The 7,757-nt window shown below is 35.1% G+C and overlaps 1 long non-coding RNA gene across 1 annotated transcript; it reads left to right on the top strand.

The window, feature by feature from the left end:
• Positions 1 to 5,013: 5,013 nt before the first annotated feature.
• LOC145634796 (uncharacterized) lies at positions 5,014 to 6,153 on the top strand. The gene is made up of 2 exons (XR_014113567.1): positions 5,014 to 5,339; positions 5,974 to 6,153. It is a non-coding gene; the product is annotated as an uncharacterized LOC145634796 (long non-coding RNA).
• Positions 6,154 to 7,757: the final 1,604 nt, after the last annotated feature.

Below are 7,757 nucleotides of genomic sequence, written 5' to 3'. Positions count from 1 at the left end.
TGTTGATGCTTTTATTGGAAGGAAACAAGGAAGGAGTAACGTTCCCCTTATTCTTCCAACTATTGCCTAGTGATTTTAGACTCAAGTACCGTGTAAGGATGAACTCACTTAATGCATTCACTCAATACTCGGATTGGAAAGGAAGAGTGTATGAAACAATTTTGAAATCTGATGGGAAATACTCCACTCATTCCTATTACGACAGAAAATGACACATGCATGGTCCTAGTATAAGATCATAAACAATATAGTGCATTACTCGAAGACAAAGTGTGTGCAATGACTCAACATGTGTGATTAGGTGAGTTTATTAAGACTCGTAGTATGATCGCATGGCTAGACATGAGGACGTTGTGAAAAACAAAGGACTAAATGGCCAAATAGCACGGAAGACTAAAAGACAAACTAACTTGATTAATTTTGTCCAATTTTAATGTTTATGCTATTTACTAGGTGAAAACGGTCCCTTGGCAATCATTATTCATAAATAAGATTAACCACAATCAAAGACAAAGGATACATGTTAAGGTTAGCACAACAATCCATCACAAGAAACTAGGAAGAGGACTAGAATTCTAGAAGAGTTATGACTCATGGGTATAATAAATAAATAAAAATAAAAACCTATAATCCTATGTTATACGAGTTGACACGGATTAAAAGACTTGACTAAGACTAGCTTGACACGAAATTTTTTTTTTTTTTTATTAAAAAAAAAAAAGAAAAGAAAGTTGACGCTAAAAAACACCTAAACTGGACAGGCTGTAGTAAATCAGTTATAAATTTATATCTGTGACTCTGATTGGAACGAAACAAACTCCAAATGAGAGATAAAACTCAGGGCTACAGATCCATAGGTAGCACAACACGTAACTCTTTCTAGAACTCCGGTTATGACCAAAACAAGTTGCCTCTTGTGAAGTATACGGGAATAAAAATCCGGGTGACTCAAAAATTTAAAAAAATTTATGACTCGACTCTAAAAAAAAATAAAATAAAAATAAAAAGGGTTTAATAAAAAAATAATTAAAAAAAATCAATAAAAAAATGCACATATAAGCACATCGTCACGAATGATGCAATGAAGTTCGCAACCTAGAGTCAAAATCTATGTTCCACTATGGTCAAGCTTTTGGGTGTCAAAGGGTACCATGGTTAAGAGTTTGGACGCGTTATCAAGGCAGCCTCCCTTGAGGGTGTATGCCAACGGGCGGTTCCGCGAGTTCGTGATGAAATCGAACTCGACTCCATGGTTTAAGTGGATTTAAAAACTCGGATGAACCCTTATTGTCATGAACGTTTTCGCGTTGATAGAGCTTAAATCCCCCCGGCTAGCCACATACGTAGAACACGTACTATTGTGGCAAAACAGGTGACCTAAAATGCACATGCATATGTGACAATGCCAATTAAATCGCAGGAATAAAATTCAAGAATCTTTCAAGTCTCATCCACTCATCTCAATTAAATATCGATCACTCAAATCGATAAATAACCAAGAATCCTCCCCAGTGGAGTCGCCAAATTGTAGGTGTCGTTTGAAGTGCGCCTACGTTAAAAGTATGTGGTGAATATGCTTGGAACTCATAGGAAGTGGGAATTGACATAATACGATTAGGGACAAATAAAGTAGGGAGCCGCCAACAAGTTTTTAAGGAACTTGTAAACCGTTCAAGGATCATAAAAAAGGCAACCACGAATAAAGGGACAACGAAGGCAACAACGATTGATCCGTGAAGGTTACACCCCATTCATAATCCTTGAGATTACTAACTCGATATGGTTCGGAACCACGAAAGGAGGATCGGGGATGATGGTACGAAGTGAGTCATGGAGTCACATTCGCCCGTATTGGCCTCTACTCGATTCTTATAGTGAAAAATGATTCCTGTGATCTCAAAGGCATGCAAACAGAATATTCAATTCGCTCCAAACTATTATTAGGCTAAATTGATTGAATATTAATGCAACACATAATTCTAAAATATTAGTGATCACTTGATGTAATAACAAGATTAAAAAGGAACCTAAACCGGTTGTCCAAATTATCTTATTAGGCGTGATTTTCCATTACATATTCCCTTTAACATGCAATATGGTGATCATAAAATATAATAATAGAATAAACATTAATATTGGAAGCAATTCAACAATAATAGCGTTAGTCAAATTAAATACAAAATAACCTAATCATGATACTAGCAACAAGAATGAAAATAAGAGTAATTAAATTAATTAATTACTCACATTCCGCGCTTCCTTGAATTGCTACATCATGAATAAACTGTTAGTAACTTCAATAAAAATATAAATCAAATTGAAATAATTAAATTAAATAAAATAAAAAGTAGAGTTAATTTGGTCCAAACCCTCAGTTATTTATACCTTTCACACCTTGGTTTAAGTATAGAACTTTGGGTGTTGTATGGACTCCTTGGAGTACTAAGGGGAAGAATGGTATAATTAGGAATATAGGTTTAAGGCTTAGAATATGATAGAGAGAGAGAGAGAGAGAGAAGAATGATTTGATCATGAATCTTGTTGATGATTGAAAAAGGGTGATATGACCTCTATTTATAGAGAAAAAAAGAAGAGTCGAAGAATTAAGATAAGATCCGAATTAAATCGGAATAAAACTCGATAGACTACAGTTTTTGCGGTTTTTGTTTTTATCATATCTTTTTATCCAGAAATCGGAATAAGATAAATAATATATCGTTGGAAAGATCTTGAAGTCTACTTCCTAACCTAATTAGAATAAGATTAAAATATTTTATAGAATAAAAGATATGACCGAAATAGTGAGACGGTGTCAGATTTGGATAGAGTTTGACATTTTATTCATATCTTTTCCGTTATAGCTCGGAATTGATATTATGATATATCATTGGAAATATAATTCGAAGGGCTATCCAACCATATAAAATTTTGATAAAAACAATGAGGCACGAAAATAATATCTGTCTATCTTTGAATGTCTTTCAATTCGGATAAAATTAGGACTTTAAAAAAAAAGAGTTTTATTCAATTTCAAACTCTTTAATCTTATCTTTTGAAAAAGGATAATTAAGATCTTTTAAAAACTTATAGAAGTTTCTAATTAATCATAATTGTATTAGGAATTGGATTAAATAATTTGGACCCTCCACATGATCATTGGGTCGTAGGTAAGGTGGGCTTAGGTTTGGTTTGGGCTCAGTTTAATATTTTGGTCATAACTTATTCGTTATAACTCGAATTTGGGCTTATAATATATCGTTGAAATTCTCTTTTCAAGCCCCATAAAACTATTTAATCACTGGACCCATATTATGAACCAAAATAAACTGGAATAAATGTTTTTATATAAAGGACACGAAATGAATGATTTTAAAGGACACGAAATGAATTATTTTGGGTTTAAAGGCACGAAAAGAGGAAAATAAGTTATGATTTGGGGAAATGAGATAGGAGTTGGGTTGGTTTATGAAATGGAAATATGTATAGAGCATGGATTTGCACTCCAAGAGATTAAATACTCAACCCGACCAATAATGGCGGTGAAAGGTTGTTCATCATCGGGTTTGATTTTGGGGAGACATTTTTAGGTGTCTACAGCCACTATACTTTACAAGTATCAATACATACCATCAGCACCATTCATAAATCAAATCAAGAATTAGGACCCTTCAAAAAAAATATATCAATCAATCAATCAAAGCCTTAATCCCAAAAGTGGGGTCGGCTAACATGAACCAAATTTGATTATTCCGTGTAGTCATCAACATAAATCTTTCTCCTCCATCCCTTACGATCCAAAACTTCATCCTCACGTAAATCCATGCACTTCATATCCTTCCTCACTCCTTCCAACCAAGTCATCTTTGGTCTCCCTCTTCCTCGTTTAATCCCTCCATGGTCCCACTCTTCCACTCTTCGCACCGGTGCACCCTCGGGTCTCCGTCTTACATGTCCAAACCAACGCAGACGATTTTCCCTTAATTTATCTACAATGCCCGCCACACCTACTTTCTTGCGAATAACCTCATTGCGAATAACCTTATTTTTCCCTTCAAAAAAAATAAAATAAAAAAATAAAACAAAATCAAGAATAAAAAATCAAGAAGAAATTTGGGTCATACTTCCTCCAATCCGTTAGTACCACCTTTGATGGATGGATTCCCGGGGAAGGCATTCACATCATCTTTACTCTTCTGCTAATTGTGAACAACCCACTTCTTCCTATAGACTCGGTCAACGTTTCCCAAATAACCCCTGAAATAAACCACGAATAACCTGCTGGAATTTGGCGTCTTTGAGCATAATTAAGCATTGATTGGATATTACACTTGCTTCCAAGATCAAAGTGAAAGAAGCGCACAATCACGCAATGGACGCTCGACGAATCTGTGACACGAGCTGTTCTACTTTCTGGCGAGAGTTGGAGAATCTTCGTTAATGCCTTGTCTCTTGTGTTTCATCGAGATTCCGTGGTATTTTTTTACAAGAGAGTGGCAGGGAAGTTGAATCCCATTTGCTCATGTAATATACGAAGCAAACAAAGATAGAAAGAAGTGTTACAACTGCTAATTTAAATTTGACTATTTGTAGATCTTTAATGGAGTATAATAGAGGAAGGACGAGAAACGACGGAGTATTATGAAAGTTTTTGGGTGGAGAGGTTAGGGTTTTGAGGTGAGAGAATGACAAATGAAGATGATAAATAGAATATAGGAGAGCATCAGTTCGTTCGTGAACAAAGATAAGAGACTCGTTAAGTTATCTTGGGTCTATTATTTCTCATATTTTAATCCCATAGAAGGTGTGGGCCCTAATTGATAAACATAAGAGACCTGTTATATCTGTCGACATGTCTCGTATCTCTCCTTTTTTTTTTTACTATAATCAAAGATGTGGGCCCTAATACACATAACAAACCCATTATTTTAAATATTGGATCTCCTAGATTAAACAAACCCAATATTTAAATAACGAGTCTCTTATTAGGGATTTCTTTTCCAAGTTTTGTAGTAGTGAACAGTTGCTAAATACTGACTGATTTTAAAATCAGTTGGTATTTACCGACCGATTCTTAGTCGGTCGCTAATTACCGACAAATTATTCAGTCGCTAATTAGTGTTTCAGTTTTCTAAAGTTCACGCTATATAAAGAGAAACCCTAACTTCCTCCTCATTTCTCATCTTCTCTTCCTTATCTCTCTCTACCATCCTCCTCTTTCTCTTTCTACCATTCTCCTCTTTCTCCCTCTTCATGTTTCCCTTTTTGTTCTTGCCGTTGAAAACTCTTCCATTATTTTGTTCAATAATTAATTGAAGCAAGATCTTTAATTCTTAGGCAAGGTTAAATCTTCTCATTATTGTTTTACTCAATTTTTATTTTTCTGTATTTTGAATCAGTTTTTTTTTTTTTGTTTAATCTGCAAACTTAACTATTTTAATTTCATATCTCGTTTTTTTTTTAAACCTTCATATCTCGTTTAATGTCGTTTAATTTTTGGTTTTTTTTTTTTCGTTTTCGATTTTCAGATTTTGTTTTAGATATTTTGTTTCTATTTTATTATTTTAATTTTCATTTTCTTCTTTATTTAGATTTTGGTCTAATATTTTTTTTTTGTTTTTTTTTTTTTTAATTTCTTTTTTAGTTTCCTGGCGATTTCTACATAGATCTTTTTTTAAATTGATTTTTTGTTTAATATTTTCTTAATAAATTGTCATCATCTTTTTTCTTGCTTTGATTTTGTGTTTATTCAGAATTTTTATCAATTTCACTTCTAGATCTCGTTTGAAAACTTATATTTTTTTTTTGTTTTTAGATATGTTGTTTATAGTAATTAATGCTCCGCATGGTTTGCTCTATTGACTTTTTGATTTCGATACACATGTTCATATTATTTTTTTGTTTGAACTTTAATTTTTTTTATTTGTTGTAGTTTATTCCATTTGTTTTAATTAAAGTGTACAATTGTGGTTATAGGTGAAGTTTCCAGATCTACAAAGTTCAAGTTTTGAAATCCAAGTTTGAAGATTTTTGAAGTTTAAAGTTGTAATATGTGGCTGTAGATGAAGACCTTTGTATATTTTTTTTTGTTTAATTGTTATTTGTACAATCTATTACTTTTGAGGTTAATAAATACTTCGTATCCCTTTCTAAAAATACTCGTTGTTAAGTATTCCGTATTTTTGTGCTCATTATTCAATAATTTTTTTTAAAATGCCTACAAACTGCAATAATTGTAGCATTATTGTAAGCGTTGCTTTTTTTTTGTTATATTAAAGAATTTAGCGACCGCATATCCGTCGCTAATTACCGACATAATATCTTTTCAGTTAGTAATTTAGCGACCGAATGTTTATAATGTTTATTCTATTGGTAATTAGCGACTGATTTATAATCAGTCAGTAAAGTGGAGAAAACAGTCGGTAAAACTTTACCGACCGAAATTCAGATGGTAAATCCTAAATTACCGACCATTACTGGCCGCTATTTACCGACTGAATTTGGTCGGCTCGACCATCTGGGGCATCAAGAGCCATTTGAGGAAGATGGACAAGGCTGTTGATGATGGGCAAATGTCTGACAATGATCCTTTCCCTGACGTTCTGATTACGGAGAAGGATCGGGGCAGCGTCCGCCGCCCGCATGACGACCCGGTTGTCATTGAATGTAAGGTCGTCAACCAGCTGGCTGGCCGGATCCTTATAGACATCGGTAGCTCCTAAGAAATCATCAGCTACAAGTGCTTGCAAAAGCTCAAGTACAAGCCCAACAGCATGCACCCGGTTACTTATCCCTAGTTGGCTTCGAGGTTGGAATGGTGTACCTAGTCAGCAGGATGGATTTACCTATCCGGCTGGGAGAAAAAGGAGAAGGGCGACTTCTAGTCGTCAAGTTCTTGGTAGTTGACGAGTTAACCGCCTATAAAATCATTTTAGGTCGTCCTACTTTAAACGAATCCAAGGCTGTTATTACTCCTTCCCTCATTCTGCTGAAATATGACAGGGATGACGGCTTTGTTAGCTCCCTAAACGGGGATCAAAAGACGACACGGGAGTGTTATCTCTTAGTCGTTAAGTCTACAGTGGCCTCAGACGGCCAAGGGCAGGAGCCAATAGACCTTGACAAAGTCAAGGATCCCACCCTAGCCCCACAGCAGCCGGAAAGAAAAGAAAAGATGATCAGCTATCACTTCTTATCACCTGTAGGAGAACCTATGATTGAGGCAGCTTATATAACCTCTCTAGATGAAGTGGCCATAATTGAGGAGGATGAAAGTCTTTTCTTAGATAATACCAGGGAACACTCATCAAGTCTAAAAGAGGACGTTCGAAAACTACAAGATGTCATTGCCATGCTCTTGAATGTGGTAGAAGGATTAGCAAATCGGGTAATGGCCATCGAACAAAATTCTCGCCAAAGGTTTAATGAAGAACTCAATGCTCCTAAGCCACAGGCAAAACGAACCATTGAAGAATACACACCAATAGGAATGACTTACAATGAAGCTTTTGACTATCTTCACGATCAAGGTCAATACCCTCCATCTAAAAAACGTTTTCCCAATTAGGATCCAAATTCCTATTGTCGATACCACAAAGGTCGCGGTCACACTACTGAAAAGTGTCTCGCCCTCAAGGATCGTGTTCAAGACTTCATTGATTCAAATCTCCTTCATGTCCCTCCGCGCGACAAGAAGGCCAAGATTAGTAAATATAGTAACAGTGGCTGTAAAGGGAAGAAGAACGACTATCCTTCTTCTT

The sequence above is a fragment of the Chenopodium album genome, chromosome 6 (genome assembly GCF_948465745.1).
Source record: "Chenopodium album chromosome 6, dcCheAlbu1.1, whole genome shotgun sequence".
NCBI lineage: Eukaryota > Viridiplantae > Streptophyta > Magnoliopsida > Caryophyllales > Amaranthaceae > Chenopodium > Chenopodium album.
Note: the sequence above shows the minus strand (reverse complement) of the source record. Positions and strands in the feature narration are given on the sequence as shown.